The sequence below is a fragment of the Eulemur rufifrons genome, chromosome 5 (assembly GCF_041146395.1).
Source record: "Eulemur rufifrons isolate Redbay chromosome 5, OSU_ERuf_1, whole genome shotgun sequence".
Classification (NCBI taxonomy): domain Eukaryota; kingdom Metazoa; phylum Chordata; class Mammalia; order Primates; family Lemuridae; genus Eulemur; species Eulemur rufifrons.
This window is the reverse complement of record NC_090987.1, coordinates 34,782,379-34,802,568: the sequence shown is the minus strand read 5'-3', so window position 1 is coordinate 34,802,568 and position 20,190 is coordinate 34,782,379.

Sequence of the window (20,190 nt, the reverse complement as noted above, 5' to 3'; positions counted from 1 at the left end):
CCCATGGCTTTCTTGAAATTAGTTTCAAAATTTTTCTGATTTTTCAAAATATAAAAATGAAATATAAAATACTCATAGACCTGGAAGTGTACATGTGACTCTCAATAAAAATAGTGAGTCTTCAAGAGTGGGGACAAAAGGCATCTTGCATAGTAGTGTAATTTATTTTCATCACAGTCAATGCTGTTTATTTAGTAGAATAATGAAAGACATGCATTCTAAGCACTAACTTAGAAATTAGGAATAGTAAATTCTAATATTGCCATGGTTTCTACCAAGCTGTATAACTTCAATAAATCATCATACCTTATGATCTTTAGTTTCCTTATTTGTAGATGATGGAAAGGGTTATATGCTTTTGAAAGTCACTTCTGATTATATATTTCATTGATAAACATAAGGGAGCTTCCCTAAATGGTTCACCTCCCAATGCCCATTCCCTTAATTTGGCATAATCTGAATAAACACATTCACTCCTCAGAACAACCCTGTGAAAATGGCATTGCCATCCCCATTTCACCAGTGAGAAAGCTGAGATTCAGAAAGGATGATAGGCTTGTTTTAAGTTCTACATCCACAAATGGTAAATAGTGGAACTAAATCTCTCTTCATAACAATGTCCATGGAAAAGTGGCTTTCTCAAACAGGCTTTTGTGGTAAAAGATATTTTTCTAGGAAAAAAATAATACTTAGATGAATAACTACTATTACTATTTTAATATTGTTTAGTGGTTATTTTCTATGAAAATTGGAGACATAATTAACAAGTCTTCTCCAGAGAAACAGATCCAACAGAATATATATATAATATATATAAATATATATATGTGTATGTGTATTATATATGTGGTATATGTGCGTGTGTGTGTACACACGCACATATATAAAATATGGGAATTGGCTTATCCAATTATGGAGGCTGAGAAGTTCTTCCAACTGCTCTCTGCAGGCTGGAGAACCAGGAACCAGTGGTAATACAGTTCAGTTTCTATCTGATTCTAATGGCCTGATAATGAGGGCAGGGGGCCAAAGTGGGAGGTGCTGTTAGTGTAAATCCCCGAGCCTGAAGGCCCTAAAACCAGGAGCTCTGATGTTTGACAGCAGGACAAGATGGGTTTCCCAGATCAAAAAGAAAGAGCAAATTTACCTTTCCTTCACCTTTTTGTTCTATTGGTCCCTCAGTGTATTGTATGATGCCCACCCACATTGGGCAGTCTTCTTTACTCAGTCTACCAATTAAAATGCTAATTTCTTCTAGACACACTCTGACAGACATACCAGAAATAATGTTTTATCAGCTATCTGGGCACCCCTTAGCCCAGTCAAGTTGACATAAAAAATGAACTATCAGATAGATACACAGATGATAGATAAAGAGATAGATAATAAATAGATCAACTTGAATGATTATATACAGAAATAAAAATGTATACAGTAGGCTTGAGAAAACAAATATATAAGTTCAGGAAATTAGTCATGGCCATGCATTAAAATAATAAAAATACCTGTTAGTTTGCACCACAATGATTCAACAAAATATTAACAATAAATTCAGTGAAGTTGAATAAAATATTCTTAGGTTATTTGACTTAAAACATTGGTGAAATCAATCCAAATGGATTGTGGTTGAAATAGATTCATTGTGGTTTTCAGGGACTGAGGTCAGGATAGAACACTCTTCTCAATATATTGGCTTTGCTGTCTCATCTCATAGAATTTCTCATTATTGAAATTATTTCAGTCGTTTAATGGATTTTTCACTTAACAGTAGAATCTCATTACACTTAATTGCAACCAACTTGAAATTTTACCTTTTTAAAATAGACTTTTCTCTTTACCTCTGACTAATCTTCTCTAAATTTCCACTTCATTTGCAATTCTCTTTTTGGTCATTGAGGATCCCCAAGATGAACTCAAGTTCATTATATGCCTCATTATCAATATTACCATAAAGCTATTATTGTCATTTATTCCAATGACCTTTGATATCTTCTTCAATTCCATCTTATCCAGAAGAACCTTGGAAATGCTACAGCCAGATGATTCGGACCATTTTCAAAGCACAGCCTAATTTTATTCTGATAGACAATATAGCTCAAGGCTCTCCAGGAAAAATAGCAATCAACCTGGAAAGTTGATTTTTTTATCTTCTTTTCCCCTTAGAGATAGAAGAATTTAAATAAATTTTCTATAGTTTTTTTTTGGTCCTTTGCTTGATTAGTGTTTTTGTTTGTTTGTTTTGATGTTGATTTGGTTTTGCTTATAACTTGAGAATAAAGGTCAAGAGAAGTCTGAGGGTTTCCCTCAAATATACTCAGCTATGCACATTTATTCTAGGTTTCTACATATCCTTCTTCTTTATATTATTTTATTTTTTTTTTGGTCTTTTTAAGTTTTAATAATTTCACAATAGACAAACAAAATAAATGCCCACACATCATTTAAAAATTATAATTATATGATCTTACCAGTAGAAATTAAAATGCTAAACTTTGATAGAAGGGGTATTTTTTTAAATTTCAAACTATTAAGGGAATATAAGTGTTTTTGTTACATGGGTGAATTGTATAATGCTGAAGTCAGGACTTTTAGTGTGCTTGTCTCCAGAATCGTGTTCATTGTACATGGTAGGTAGTTTTTATCCCCCACTCCCTCTAAGCCTCCCCCATTCTTGGTTTCCCATGTCCTTGATGCCTATGTGTACCCATCATTTACCTCCCACTTAATTAGTGAGAATATGTGGTGTTTGTTTTTCTATTCCTGAGATACTTCCCTTCAGATAATGATCTTCTGTTGCATCCAAGTTGGTGTAAACATTATTTCTTTCCTTTTTATGTCTGAGTAGTAATCCATGTTGTATACATACACACCAATTTTCTTTATCCAGTCATCAATTGATGGGCACTTAGGTTGATTCCATATCTTTGCAATTGCGAATTGTACTATGATAAACATTTCAATGCAGATGTCATTTTTATACAATGACTTCTTTTCCTTGTATAGATACCTATTGCCAGATTGAATCATAAGTCTACTTTGTAGTTCTTTGAGGAATCTCCATACTGTTTTCCATAGAGTTTGCAGTCCCACAAACAGTGCATTAGTATTCATTTTTCACTGCATCCACACTGGCTTCTATTGTTCTTTGACTTTTTAACTATGGACTTCTGACAGGGGTAACTGGTATCTCATTGTGGTTTAAATTTGCATTACCCTGATAATTAGTGATGTTTAGCATTTTTTTCAGATGTTTATTGGTCATCTGTCTATCTTTTTTTGAAAAATTTTTGGCCGGGCGCGGTGGCTCACGCCTGTAATCCTAGCACTCTGGGAGGCCGAGGTGGGCGGATCGTTTGAGCTCAGGAGTCAGAGACCAGCCTGAGCAAGAGCGAGACCCCACCTCTACTAAAAATAGAAAGAAATTATATGGACAGCTAAAAATATATATAGAAAAAATTAGCCGGGCATGGTGGCGCATGCCTGTAGTCCCAGCTACGCGGGAGGCTGAGACAGGAGGATCGCTTGAGCTCAGGAGTTTGAGGTTGCTGTGAGCTAGGCTAACGCCACGGCACTCACTCTAGCCTGGGCAACAGAGTGAGACTCTGTCTCAAAAAAAAAAAAAAAAAAAAAAAAAAGAAAAATTTTTGTTCATGTCTTTTGACTACTTTTTGATATTTTTTGCTGCTAATTTATTTGAGTTCTTTATAGATTCTGGATATTAGTCCTTTTTTGCATGTATAGTTTGCAAATATTTTCTCCCATTCTGTAGGCTGTCTATTTACTTTGCTGATTATTTGCTTTGCCATGCAGACTTTTTAATTTGATTAAGTCCTATTTATTTATTTTTGCTGTGTTGCTGTATTTGCTCTGGGGTCTTAGTCATAAATTCCTTGCCTAGGCTGATGTATGGAAGAGTTTTTCCCACATTTTCTTTTAGACTGTTTATGGTTTCATGCCTTATTTTTAAGTCTTTAATCCATCTTGAATTAATTTTTGTATATGATGACAAGATAGGAATCCTGTTTCATTATTCTGCATATGGCTATCCAATTTTCCCAGCACCATTTATTGAATAGGACATCCTTTTACCAGTGTATGTTTTTGTCTGCTTTGTCAAAAATCAGTTGGTCATAGGAATATGGTTTCACTTTTGGGTTCTCTATTCTGTTCCATTGGTCTATATTTCTACTTTTATAATAGTGCCATGCTGTTTTGTTTACTATGGTCTTATAGTATATTTTGAAGTCAAATAACATGATGCCTCCTGATTTGCTCTTTTTGGTTAAGATTGCTTTGGTTACTTGGGCTCTTTTTTTCCTTCCAATGTTATCTTAGGATGAAAAGAATGTATATTCTATAGTTTTGGGGTAGAATGTTCTGTAAATATCTGGTATACCCATTTGTTCTAGAGTCCCTTTTAAATGCAGTGTTGATTGTCTGCTTTAATGGTCTATCCAGTTCTGTCAGAGGAGTGTTGAAGTCCCCAACAATTATTATACTAGTATTAATATTTATTTCTTTGCTTAGATCTAGTAGAATTTGTTTTATGAATATGGGAGGTCCTGTGTTAGATGTATACATATTTAGGATTATTATATTTTCTTTCTGATGCTCCCTTTATCATCATGTAATGATTGTCTTTGTCTTTTTTTTTTTTTTTTTTACCATTGTTGTTTTAAACTCTGCTTTATCTGATATGAGAATAGCTACACTGGCTAGCTTTTGATTTTCATTTGTGTGAGATATATTTTTCCATACCTTTACCTTGAGTTCATAAGAGTTCTTGCAGATTAGATGGGTTTCTTGGAAATAGCAAATATTTGAGTTGTGTTTTTTATCAATTCAGCCAGTCTATATATTTTAAGAGGAGCATTAGGACCATTTACATTCAGTGTTAGTATTGATATATGGGATACTGTCCTGTTCATCATGTTGATTGATACCTTGTTGTTTTTGTTTTCCCCCTTGTGCTGTTGTTTTCTAAGAGTTGTGAGCTTTAACTTTCAGGAGTTTTTACACTGCTGGGTATCTATCGTTCTGTTCCATATATAGTGCGCTTTTGAGCATTTCTCGTAATACAGGTCTAGTAGTGACAGATTCCCTTAATGCTTGTTTGTCTGGTGAAGATTTTTTTTCTTCTTCATTTGTGAAACTTAGTTTTCCAGTATACAAAGTTCTTGAGTGGCAGGTGTTCTGTTTAAGAAGACTAAAAATAGAGCCGCAATCCCTTTTGGCTTTGAATATTTCAGTTGAGAAGTCCTCTATTAGTCTGATGGATTTTCCTTTGTAAATTAGTCATTGCTTTCATCTTGTAGCTTGTAGGATTTTCTCCTTCATTTTGACTTTGGCCAGGTTGATTACTATGTGTCTTGGGATGTCTTATTTGCTATGAATCTTCCCAGTGTTTGATGACCATCTTGTATCTGGATATCTGGATCTCTGATGATACCAGAGAAGTTTTCCTCAATTATTCCCTCAGATAGGTTTTCCATGCATTTTACTTTTTCTTCTTCTCTCTCAGGTATACCTATGATTCCTATAATGGCTCATTTTATATAGTCCCATATTTCTCTGAGTGACTGTTCATTCTTCTTCATTGTTTTTTATACATTTTTGGTTGACTGGGTTAATTCAAAAGCCTTGCTTCAAGATATGAAATTCTTTCTTCTGCTTGGTGTAGCCTGTTAAAGCTCTCTGCTATACTTTCAAATTCCCTAAATAACTCTTTCACTTCTTTAAGATCTGTTAAATCTTTTCTTATGTTGTCTGTCTCTTTAGAGAATTTTTCATTCATTTCCTGATATATTTTTGTTTTGGCTTCTTTGTGTTGGTTTTCAACTTCATCATCAATCCCATTCATTTTATTTACTATCCAAAATCTGAATTCCACATGTGACATTTTGAAAATTTCCTTTTAGTTGAAGTCTGTTGCTAGAAACCTATTATGGTCACTTGGGGGTATCAAACTACCTTGTTTTTTCATGTTGTCTGAGTTCTTATGCTGGTTTCTTCTCATCTGAAACCTCTTCTCTCAGCTCAGGACAGCTAAGTTTGTGGTGTATCCACTCTTCTTTGCTGGGAAGTCTCCTACTTAGTGACAAGAAGGAGAGACCTCTGGGTGGCACACTTGTGTCCTACTTCAGAAAATTGATTTAACAGGAGAAAGGGGGGAAGCACTAAGAGCCTGTAATGCAGCTCTTTTCCTGGGTCCTCCTGTTCCCCTGTGGTTGTCTCAGTTCAAGCCAGAGCTTGGGAATATTTGTGTGGAGTGGTGGGCTGGTTCCCACAGGCTGCTGTGGAAAGCTCTGGCAGGAGGCTGAGTGAGTCTCTCTCCATGGAGGTTGGTGGTGTGGGGGATTGATTGCTCTGCCCAAATCTCCTGTGGTGGTGGCAGTGTGGATAGGCAAGTCTCTCTATACAGTAGCTACGAGTATCAGAGCTGTGGTCATTCACTCCACGCAGGTCCAGTGCCAGTGATGGCACACAACAGAGGTTAGCTCATGGCTAGTAGGCCTGTTGCTGCATGTAGGATCATGGTTGGGGTACTGGAAAGAGTTGGGACTCTGGGAGTGGTGCCAGGAGGCTGGCGCTCTCTCCCGGAGCAGGTCTGACTGCGACTGCTGCTGCAGCACTTCTCAGGTAGCACTGGCAAACACTGAGGGCAGTGGATGCCTGCTCTGATCAAATCCCTCAGTGGCAAGGGGGTGCACAGCTCTTTGTCATGGGAAACATCAAAGCATCTATCCTCCCCACGCCTTCCCCTGCCTGGCAGGGGTGTGGTGTTGTAGAAGTAACTTCAGTCGAAAGTTTTTTCTTTAAACTGTTCATATCAACATGTTGCTGATTTGAAGGAAATACAGAAAAAAATCAAAGTTACAAAACTGTTCAATGATGGTACTAAATATTGTGTTAATATTTTTAAAAAGATTGAAAATGTAAATCATCAACACTGTTATTGTTTGAATTGACCAGTTTTTATAGTTGTACTATTTGCAAAAGCCTATATAATATGAATTAGATTTCCAAACTATTTAGAATTCAATGTTCATGGTATGTGTCATAATAAAAAATTTATGATATTTTAAAAAGTAAAAGAAGAATGATCTTCTGCATTATTTTTCTCCAACTAGGGAATAATATAACCCAGCATCTTCCTAACAGAAATATTTACTTGCTGGCATTTTTATACTTGTATATGATAGCAAAAGGGGAATTCCTAAAATATTGCATATTCTAAATTTTGAATCCTAAAGAAAGCATAAAGTTTATTCAAGATATCTGGCCGGGCGCGGTGGCTCACGCCTGTAATCCTAGCACTCTGGGAGGCCGAGGCGGGTGGATCGCTCGAGGTCAGGAGTTCGAGACCAGACTGAGCAAGAGCGAGACCCCGTCTCTACTAAAAATAGAAAGACATTATATGGACAACTAAAAATCTATATAGAAAAAATTAGCCGGGCATAGTGGCGCATGCCTGTAGTCCCAGCTACTCGGGAGGCTGAGGCAGTAGGATCGCTTAAGCCGAGGAGTCTGAGGTTGCTGTGAGCTAAGCTGACGCCACGGCACTCACTCTAGCCTGGGCAACAAAGTGAGACTCTGTCTCAACAAAAAAAAAAAAAAAAAAAAAAGATATCTTCAATGTTTTTAGTATTATAATAATAATTTATGTGGCTCAAACTATGCATTATATGTACTGACCAAGAGGACCTTAATTTTACCCCCAGGTTGACAGGTTTCTATCTGACTATAAGCTCCTGACCTCCCTCTTCTAGAGCATTTTCTTTAGAATACTTTCAATCAAAAATCCTTTCTCTGTCCCTTTGATATATAAATATTCTACACCCAGGAATGTCTTTCTCAGAGAGCTAGAAGCCATTCCTTTGAAATATAATCATTAAAAGAATGAGGGCCCCCATCTCCCAGTCTGTGGGAAGGCAGAAGCCCAATTTGAACAAGCACCAATTAGCAGATACTGATGGTCTCGTCCCACTGACTTACCCTCTTACTATTGTCCTCTAATACTTTCCAAGAGCTCACCCCGGAGTGTAAAAATCCATCTGTCTTTTGTTTTAGTAGAGTCAAGTTCAGTTTCTCTCCTCCATTGAAACACTCTTGACCCTGTTTTAATAGTCTTGAATAAAGTCTTCCTTGCTGTTTTTACAAGCATCCATTACAGTTTCTCTTTGACAGTTCAATGATTAATGGATTAACCTGAAAGTTTAACTCTGTGTTCTTATTACATAAAAAAATACAGCATATCCTAAAATATATTTTCCCATAGATTCATAATCATCTCAAAAAATAACATTTTGATTAAAAACCTCATGCCAAAGCTCAAGCAATTTTTGATTAAATCAGAGCCCCAAGATGTGTATGTACCTCTCTTCACAGTTTTCCTCCGTTGTCTCTTATGTATTTGGTAAACCACATAAGGTTTTATCAGGAAAATATTTTTTGTATTAAAATCATATACAAAATGCTCCTTTATACTCCTACAATATTTCTCTTTTAGGAAAGATTCTGTTTATTTCAGATTTGCTGTTATAGCAGAACACATTTCTGGTGTGTTTTACACTTTACATTTTTGCTTCACAACAGGGAACAGCTTATTAGTGGGTGACAGAACTGGGATCCAGATGTGACTGAACCAATATGTGTATACCCAAGTTAACTGTAGCTATTTTTCAGGCTGAAATACACTGGATAAAATAACTTAGAAGACACATACAACCATGAAGTAAATGAAGAAGGATTTGAGAAGAGATGGCAGTATATGCTACCAGTTTACTTGAGCCTTATTTCATCTCCCTTCTTAACATTTCGTTAGATAATATGTTTCTGTTTTTTAGTCTTTCTTATAATAATAATAACAATAATAATAATATCAATAATAATAATAGTTATTATCATTCCTTCTATATTCTAACAAATAGGAATAGTGATATTTTCCCCTTCACCAAATATTTTGAGTTAATCTTATTTCTAGGCAATGTTTTAGCATCACATATGCAAACAAATAAACAATAATTATATGGTCTTTGTAGCATGGTTTAAATCCATGCAACACCAACCCATCAAACATACTGATTAGATATGAAGATAAATATGTTTTGTCTAAATAATGCAAATGCAAATAGCCAATATTTAAAAATTTATTTTTAAAATTTTATTAAAATATCAGTGGGTCCATGTTATACAAAGGGTACTAAAAAATATAATTCAGTATGCTACCATACTAGATGTTAGAATGAGAATACAAAAACCAAAACCAAAACAAAACCCTAAATTCTCTAAAGATGCTTATAGAATAGAGGAGAAACAAACAAACAAAACTGCTAAAAAATAAATGCAGATGCAGAATAGAAGGAGAACACTTAAAAGAGTCAACTAATACAAGCTGGAGAAAGTAAGGGATCAAGGATGATTTCTTGGAAGAAGTGAAAGGTGAAAAAATGAGTAAGAGTCAGGTGAAGAATGGGGAGAAGAGTCAGAGACAAAAGTAGGTCATAGCACACGTTAGCGGTTCCCAAATTTCAAAGGAGATCAGCAGCATGAATGTTACCTGGGAACTTGTTAAAATGCAAGGTCTTGGGCACCACCCTGACCTACTGAGTTGGAAACTCTTGGGGTGGGGCCCTGCACTCTGTTTAACCAGCCCTCCTGGTGATTATCATTCATGCAAAAGTTTGAGAACCTCTAACATAGACTTACTTTGCATGTGATTGGACCAACATCATTTGTTGATAAGAAGGGAAATTGCCTCAAGTTTTCCAGATTTTGTTAGACACTGATGAAATTTCTCTAGTTTTGGTATACTTCCTCTCCTTTTATCCTTAATAACTCCTCTTCAGTTTGAATACTTAGAGACCAAAGAGTGCAGCTAAATTTATTTTATGGTGAATATTTTATACCGAGATTGTAATAATATATTCTTAAAATTATAAAAACAAATCAGCAAACAAATTTAATATAAAACATAACACAAAATTTTCAGATAGCTAAAATTTCAAAATCTCACTAAACAAAGCGATGACAGATTTACTACTAAAGGCATTTCACTAGAAAAGAAGTGCAAATACTTGCGATGATTTTCAGTTTAGTTTTAAACAAAGGCCAATCTTAATTGTTTTGGAATTGACTTTCAATAAAATCTTAAAACACTCTGATTCCAACTTCACTGGGGTATTTGTTCTTCAAATAACATTTCAACAAAGAGAAAAAAAATGTGTGTGGTAAAAGAATGAGAGCAGTATGCTTTTTTATAGCTGTTGTATGGTGGGAAATACTGTGCAGGAAGTATAGATCTGGAGAAAGAAAGAGTGGATTTAAATAGATTCGTACCTTTGTGCATGATAAGTTTAGATTAAAGCACTTATTAGCTCCTGGTTTCAAATACCCATCGCACAGTGTAAGTCTAACTGTAAGGTCGTCTTAACTGTAGCTGTCTTTACTCCTCTCAAGGCTTTAATAAAAAATATCTCACTCTTTGCCCACTTAAACTTTTTCTAGCACCTAATGTTCTATTTAAAATTATACATATATATCCACAAAAAAATCAATTTTTCTGATTGTGAAACATACAGAAGTAAGTTTATATATAATCAATACAGCAGCAGGAGCATGTAATCAAGGAACATGGGTTTATAAAATACATCATGTACAAGACCTTACTCTGCTTATAAGAAATCAAAGAGAGCTTTATGGAGAATGCTTACACAGCCTTGAAGAATGCATACTGGGATAACATACCAAGGATGAGGAGGACAATTTAGGAAAGCATAATAAGTGCAACATCACAGAGATGGGACAGAATATGGTGTCAGGACAAAAAGTAGTTTGGTAAGTGTAGCTCACAGAGTCAAGAAAGCAACTGATAAAAACAGTTTATAAAGGCAAACAAGGGAAATGTTGAAGGAACACATCTAAAATGCCATAAGACTTGGATGTAGAATTTAAAGGAAGGAAAGAATAGTGGAAACAGTTTGGAGAATAAATTAGAAGTAGGAATTTGCAATATGGAATGAAGAGATTCTTGGCAATTGTAGTGGGAATAGCAAATAGAGCAGCAAACCATAAGAGGATAATGTTTATAGAATATAATCATAACTTTAATTTGATGTTCAGTTGGTAACAAAAATAATGGCATATAGGATGACTGCTAGGTTATCTTGGATGGTGTTTACACTTACTGAGTTAGCAAATATTAAAGGAAAAACAGGTTTTGGGGGATGACTTAGTGTCAGGTTTTATTGGAGCTATAACAAGAATGAGAATTTGGGGAGACTTTCAGCTAAAAATGTTGAATCCCCCAGGTTTTATACATCAAAGCTAGCCATAATGATTCTGGAGTTATCAGCATATAAGTTAAAATAATGCATGTGGATATAATGGTCTAGAAAGAACATGTTCAAAAAGATGGTAAAAAGCAGAATTTTGAAGACCTTAATAGGGAAATGAAAATTATTGCTACAATAATAATTTAAGTTGTGGAAAAGTTACATTTCAAGAGAGAATATTGTATTTTATTTCTTTTTTTAAGCCTCTTTTAAATGCCATTGTATAATTTAATAAGTGACCTTCTAGAATTAGGCAAACCAAATTTGCAAAGGATTCTGAAATCTACTGTCAGTTCAAGTGTATATAGATGGAGGATATCCAAATGTTGAACAAAACCATAAAACTAACATTCACCAAAAAGAACACCTTTTCTACTCTTACTTTTCAGCAATATTGCTGCTTATCAGAATTCAACATTCACCCTATTTTCTTTGCAAACATGCGTTATCTGTATTCACATTATCTACTTTTTTTATAAAATAACAACTGAGATGGTAATTTTTTCCTCAACAATTCTCCTCTTATGTCTGATATTTTGTTATCACTCAAAATGATGCCAATGGAAGTATCTGAATAGACATTTCTTAAAAATAGACATACAAATGGCCAAAAGGTATATGAAAAAAATTCTCAGCAACATTAGTCATCAGAGAAATGCAAATCAAAACCACAATGAGATATCATCTCACCCTAGTTAAAATGGCTTTTATCAAAAAGACAGGCAATAATATATGCTGGCGAGGATGTAGAGAAAGGGGAATCCTCATAAACTATTGATAGGAATGTAAGTTAGTGCAACAATTATAGAGAACATTATGGAGGTTCCTCAAAAAACTAAAAATAGAACTACCATATAACTCAGCAATCTCACTGCTAGGCATATATCCAAAAGAAGGAAATTTAGTATATAAAAAAGATATCTGCACTCCTATGTTTATTGCAACACCATTCACAATAGCCAAGATTTGGAATGAATCTAAGTGCCCATCAATAGATGAAGGGATAAAAAATTGTGGTACACATACAAAATTGAATATTATATAGCCACAAAGGGAATAAAATCCTACCATTTGCAACAACATGCCTGGAACTAGAGAACATTATGTTAAGTGAAATAAGCCAGGCACAGAAAGGCAAAAATATTGCATGTTCTCACTCATATGTGAGAACTAAATATTAAAAACAATTGATCTCATAGAGACAGAAAGTAGAATGATGGTTACCAGAGGCTGGGAAGGGTAGTGGGGAGGGATGGATAAGGTGGGGATGGTTAATGGGTATAAAAATATATTTAGATAGTTAGAATGAACAATATTTGATAGCACAACAAAGTGACTATAATCAACAATAAGTTAAGGTATATTTTAAAATAACTAAAACAGTGGAATGTTCCTAACACAAAGAAATGATAAATGCTGAGGTGATGGATACCCCAATTACTCTGATTTGATTAATTCACATTATATATCTGTATCAAAACATCACATGTACCCTATAAAAATATACAACCATTATGTATCCATAATAATCAAAAATAAAACATTTAAAATAAAAAATGCTGCCAAAGAATGTGAATTAGAAACATTTTACTCTTTTATTCTTGATTATATTTTCCAGAAATCTATTTTTATCAATTTTTTGGTTAGAAAGAAAATAGTAGATGTATTAATGGCTCTCTTTTCTATTCCCATCATTTAAAACTGTTTTCATTATATTTATAGTTCTCTTTCTAAACCCTATTTTGAATATTTAGTTTAACCTTCTTTATCAGCACTGATAATAAAAACTTTAAAGGTGATGATTTGGCCACCGCATGTGTTTTAATCTATATTATTCATTTTTTCCTTAAACCGTCATTATTTGCTGTTTTTATGTAATAATAAGAAATACTGTGCTTTGAATAATGCCAAAAATCTGCTATGCTGAATGGAAAGTTTATTTTGAACAGTACTTTGAGTTATTAACTTACAAAGTGTCTATATTTTTAATTTATTTAGAGTATCATTCTGGTTAAATATATCAAGAAGAATTACATGAATAGTCCATTGAAGATATAAATGGAGATGCAAAAATGTGAGTAAGAGCTAAGTTTTCCCATATGAGTTGTTTCCATTATGTTGATCTGATTGACCAAATCCTCTGTGTTTTTAAATTTATGTAATCTTATTAGTGTGAGCTAATAATGATAATGTGCTAAAATATGCCAATAAGATTAGAAATCTGTCAATTTGTCTTTATATATCTAATAATAATTTATAATTTAATATCTATTAATTTGGTGCACAAAATTTCAAATTTGTTTTATATTCACCATAGATTGTGTTTCTCTTCTTGCCATTATTTTTGCCTAGTAGTAATATTGCTGTCTTTTTCTTAATTGGTTGCAGATCTCCACAATATATCTCTGGCTTTACACTATTCAATGTCATTTCATTCTTGTCTAATTCTATTCATTTTGTAAGTTATTTGTAGAGATATATTTTCTTAATTACAAATACCAGAAGAATAACTCTTGACTTTTTTTTGTGGAAGACATCAGCAAATTGCCTTTTATTCATTTATTTGTTAATTCTGACATTTTCTTTTTATTTTCTGATTTTAAAGAATAATCAATCATCTCTTTAAAGTCCTTGTGCTTTTTTTATATAAAACAAATAGGAATTATTTAGCATTACCATAAGCCCTTATGTCAGCATTATTCATTTCATCCATGTAACAAAAACACTTGTACCCCCTTAATATTTTGAAATAAAAAAAAGAAATCATCCTAATGACAATGTAAATACATTTGTTTACATGTTTTTACCTTATTTAGTTGGCTTGTTAACTATCCTATTTTAGAATAACTTTTCCAATTGTAAAATTTTTATATTAATTTGTCAAAGATTTTTATGCATTTGTGTGTGTTTCTAAAATGTCCGGGTGATATAATTTCTCAAAATTGAAAAATTGAGAATTACTTTTGGTTATATTTAAAAAGTGTGTTACAACTGGCTACCACATTCTTCAATGATAACCTTGATATTACTCTAGAATTGTCTGCCTTTATTTTCTCTATTTGTTATTTTTGCTGTTGTTTGATGGTGTTTTCATACTTTCTCTTCCTTTTATTCTTTGCTGAGTTTCATTTTTTTAAATCCAGACATTGGTCATTAATATTTCCAAAATGTAATTTGAAGGTCTGTAAGGTATTCAGTTTAGGACAGTTTCTGGTATAGATTTACTTCTGCTTCTGTGCCACTTTTTTCTGGTTTCAGGAATAAATAACTTCCATATGTTGAATCTCTGCAATTTTTCCTCTATACATTTTTTTTGTCTTATTATTATTTTCCACACTTTCTACAATTTTGCTATATTCTCAACTTGGTCATCTTCATCAGTACATTTACGTTCTGTGATGCCAATTCTGTCCCACTAGTTTTTTAATTTAAGAAAAATATTTTTTAAAAATATAACATGCATATAGAAAAATAAACATAACAAAAAATAAAATTTGAAGAATTTTTGCCGTAAACACAAGGCACTCACTGCAGATTTTAATTTTGTTATTTCCTTTTAAATATCTTGCAGTATTTTTTTTAATGCCAATCAGTGCAGGATGTACTTTTTTTGTACTTTTTCTTATCTTCTCTCCTTCCCACATCAACATATATATGGGGATTATATCTCTTGCTGCAAATTGTTTATGGCTCCTGTTACATCCTGGGAGGCATAGTTTCTGAGTAGATGGTAGAAGAAATAAGCTGATGGCTTATGTCGCATGCTCTCATATTGTCTTGTATTTTTCATAATTTGTAATATCCAACACACTTGGATTTATTCTTTTAATGTACTCCACAAACAGACATTAAGCTCCATGAAGATAAGTAGAAAAACCTCATAATGTACCACTGTATTTCCAGAATCTTTCACAGTAGCTAAAACAGCACACACTAATGAATATTCGGTGAATATTCATTCAATATTCATTCAATATCCTTAAGGATATTCATTCAACATCCTTATTCAACTAAAGATAGTTGAATAACTGTGGAAAAAGTGAATGAATGAAAAATTAAAGAGAGAATTTCCCTGTTAAAACTAGGTGTCAATTAACCATTTTTCTGGATAATTCAGTCTCCGAGTTACCATCTCAAACATAACAGAGTGTGAATAAACTTACCATCTACTTTTTTGTCAAATATGTTCATCCATTTCAAAATGTAGAACAAATTATATTTCTAGACAAGCTCCATTGCCATGGCACAAAGAAAAACAACTGCCAAACTCTTGCTTATGTTTAACCATTATCATTATAGTCTATTGTCTCTTTCACTTTACTCATGTCTTCACCGGTTTTTGCAAAGAGAGAAGGAAAAAGACTTCAGGACTTTATAGTCTTCACTAATACGAATAAAGAACCACGGGCATTTCACAGAGAATAGATCTTTTTGAAAGTTGTTTTGTTTGCATGAAATGGCCATTTAATGAGAAGAATTTTTCTCCAATTCCTTAGAAAGTTTCTCTTTCCTCATGTTTGATCTTTTTCCTGGGCTCTTAAACCTTAAAAAAATATATTTCAGTCAAGTGTAGAACAATAAAAAAGATGAATTTTCTCATTCTTTCCAATGATATCTGAAGTTAAAAGACACAAAGAGATATGCATGAAACACTTGGCTCAGTTTTCCAGATACAGCAATGAATCAGCAGCTCAAAAATGATGTGAGCATTTAAAGCTCTAGTTAGTACCATTCAGATAGTTTCCCTCCGCAGTGATTGTAGAAACATTTCTTGGACCAGCCTGTACCCTGCTGACATAAAACCTAACTTCCAATTTAGCCTGTATTTTTGTAACTTAATGGATGCATGCACAGATTTTAAACTTAACGTTTCCACAGTTGAACATAGCTATAACTTTTGCTCTTAAATTATAACCAAACAAAATGAGTTCAAATTAGGTGTATTTTTCTTTGACCTACCATTAAAAAGGAATTCAAGATCTGTTTTAAAATGGTATATTAACTTTATGAATGGATTTAATTTCAAATAATTTAAAATTCTTCAACTATGTGATATCCACATCCTTTTGTACCTCCAACATTTGGTTCTTTTAAGTAGTAGATTAGCCATAGTTTTACTATGGTGCTCTCACTCAGGATCAAAAGACTGAAACATAACGAAATCACAACCTCCTGAAGTCCACTAATTTTAGAATTAATCTTATCCATGAGTTTTTTATTTTACTATTCCTAAAGGAAACTGTGTTTTATTTACTGTTGTACTACAAATGTTTTCTTTCCAGTCATGTGATTATTGCTGCAAATCTCCTTTATTTGTCATTTACTTTGTTTTATAGTTTTAAAAGGGGCCATTGTAATATCATATAAGGTTTTTATTCTTCAACAAAACTTAAATCACTAGTTATTCTCTACTGCTATAATTGCCAATGATAATGTCTTCTATGTAAACCTGGCAATTTTCACTTAATTGCTTCCATGCTTATAGAAGACATAAGAGGTGATTAATGCCTGGTCTACTGTGGAACAGGATTTGGAAATTACTTAAATAACTTCTAGTTAATACCTTGGGCCATAATCACTAATGGCTTATATAACTTGCAAATGATTAAAATAATTTTTCTACAAATATTTAGTAAAATGGTAGAAAAAATATGCCTTAGCTCAAAACTGTCACTTATTTATTGAGGGCATTGCATAACTTAAGCTAATTATGATTGTTAGTTCTAGCTAAATGCATTACTAAGCTTCCCTTTGGCTCTTAAAATGAACGTTCCTGAAATCAAATTACTACAGGAAGCTTTAAAGGATGCTATTCAAAACCATTAAAATATAAAATATACTTTAAAAGTCATTTCTGTTTTCTCTTTGATTTATTATATATGCAGTGAAAGATGGAATGGCATGATGTAACATGAACACCTATGGTCAATGATATAAAATTTAACTCAAAAACATTGAATTTAATTCTAGAAGCACTTGTGAAAATCCTATAACATTAAATTCTTGGAATTTGAAGGAATAATTTTAGTCAAGGGCCATTTCACCCTGAATGTGCCTGATCCCCTGAAGGGATTTTTTCATTATTTACCTGCTTCTGCTACTAGACTATAAGCTTTGGGAAACAAGCCCTTTGTTAATCATGTTATTTTAGCATATAGCTAAGTGGTTGATACATGAAGGCTACCCAAAAATACGTATTACTACAAAATAATTATTATATATTCTTTTAAATTACCACAAAATAGTAAGTATTACATAAAATTTTGCATTGGTCTTTAAATTAATGGGTTGCAATAAAGCATTAACCAAAACATAAAATACATAATTTTGGCATGTAACCTAGACCATTAAAGACTTTTAAATTTTGTATTATAAAACTATGGCTAAAAGTCAGATAGATCTGGCATGATCCATTAAAAACTTTGGACTATAAATTAAGGAAAATATTTTCTAAACTACAACTAACAGAATTATATTCCTTGTTAATGCCATTATAAAATAATACACTTTGAGGATTTCCTTATACTGCATTGTCACATTTGTGTATCTGAATTGATGTTTAATGGTAGGACTTGTTAGGGATTTGGATGCATGATCTCAACAATAACAAGCAATAATTTTTGGCTCTTACGATATCTAGAAACAATTATATTAGCTAACTATTTCTGGGGAAAATAGGTACTTTGCATTACTTCTATTTAAAATAAAAATAATTGAATTTTATAAGTAGTCTCTAAACTGTAAAATGGTTTAAAATAGGTTCATCAGGTAAATTTACTTAAAAACTTAGGTGTATACCATGTGGTTACAATCCTGGAAGTGTCTAACCACCAACCACCAAGTGTCTAACATTTTACATTTTTCAAAGTATTGTTTGGGACACCTGAGATGGAAGTGAGACAATTTAATGGGTATGTCAACTATTGATTAATCTAAATTAGCTAACTTTATATATAATATTAGCAAAAGCAATGTATATTGACCATAAGAACTTGATTCTCTAGAGAAATGCCTTTATTAACTTAAAATTTAATGTTATGTATACACTTCTATGTAGAAGGATAGCAGGTTTGAACCTGAATTATTTTCAGGCCTTGGGAGTTTGGGAATTTTAATTATTCTTTTTAAGCTTTTTTTTCTCTTTTGTAAAATGGAGATTTTAATACTTAAAGCATTTTTGCTTGCTAAGTAGAACCCACACAAGAGATAGTAATCATTAATATAATCATAATTTTTATTATCAGTCATAGATAATTAATGTCCATGTCACCTGTTTACCCATTTTTTGCCATACCCTCCAAGGATGGAGTGCAAAATACCACTTCATTACTGAGGAAGGTTTGGTTCGAGGACATGGCTTAGGGTTGTAAGAACCATGTGTTTCCTAACAGTGAACCACTGAATTTTCCTGACTTAGTCACTGACTAATATGGATTGGGGTAGTTCTCTACTCACCCCTCACTGTACTTTGAGGTGACTGGGATCCTGGAGGTACACTTGTTTCCAGAGCCACTTGTTCTGAAGCAAAAGAAAAGAATGTGTTGGGTCAGTGTCTTCTACTAAACTTATCATAGAAGCTATTCTCCCTTTAAAAGAACCTATGAATTAAGAGGCATAGGGAAGACATGTATGTTACACTTACAGGGCTTCTTTCACATGGAAGTAAATGTCACGGATTGGGAAAAAGTGCCTGGGTGAAGATATAATCTCTTAAATTATCCAGTAAATTTTATATTAATATATTTTTGAATATATTTATTTATTTTTTATTGTTGGACTGTGTGTGTGTACACATTTAAATCAAACACAATAAGAAGGCTGTGATCAATGTCAATATTCTGTATTGGCATATTATATAATATTTCTATACCTGTTGTTGCCAAAGGATAACTGAGAGTTAAATTCAGTGTTTTATGGTGATAATTTGTGTAACCCAGATTATCTGAAACACAATTTATATAATTTACTTAGAGGATGGGGCTCTGCCTTTAGATTTATTTATTGGGCTTTAAATTATACTGAAAGCACTACACACACAGACACACACACACACACACACACACGGTCATGTATACACACACATACACATGAAAAAGAAATTTCAAATTCAGTATGAAATTGTCAAATTACTAATATGTCAGTCAAGTCTTATCCTGGGTTTCCCAGAATGCAGAAGTTCAAGTAAAGACATGTGGTATTATTGTATTAAAGAATAAAAACCCAGGGAGAAAGAGTGAGAAGAAAGATGAGAGAAAGAGTTAGTAAGATGATGGTATCAAAAAGGCTGCTGCTAAGTGCTATTAATAGTAATAATTTGATCGTGTGGGTCTATATGCTAAACAGGCAAGAAACTGCATAAGACAACCCATCCACTGACATAAAAAGAAAAAAATTTATTCACTGGTTCCTGGGTCTCATTGGGCAACAGTTCACCTCATGTATTGTTAAACTCCCCATTTTTCTGGGTGCTGTGCACATGAATGTCAGGCTGGGTCCTGCAGTTTCCAAACCTCATTATCTATAGGAAAGCCCCTATCGGGAGGCAAGAACTCGTAGTCTGATCATGAGATGAAGTGCTGTCAGATTGCACCTGCATAAAATTGCAGAGCCTGTGCAAAAATAGTGACCCAGTGGTAGCTGAAATAAAGACAGTAGAACTAAGAGATCAGAGATTATCTAAATGGGTGCATGAGAGGCGTCTCTTGTAGTTCAGATCAAACTTGGTATTTAATTATCTATTTATGATTGAAAAATTGCATTGAACACCACTAATTGTAAGGTATTTTTAGCTTAATACAGTTTTATAGAGTATAAACTAATAAATCATTTATCCCATGAAAATATGAATTGAAAAGGC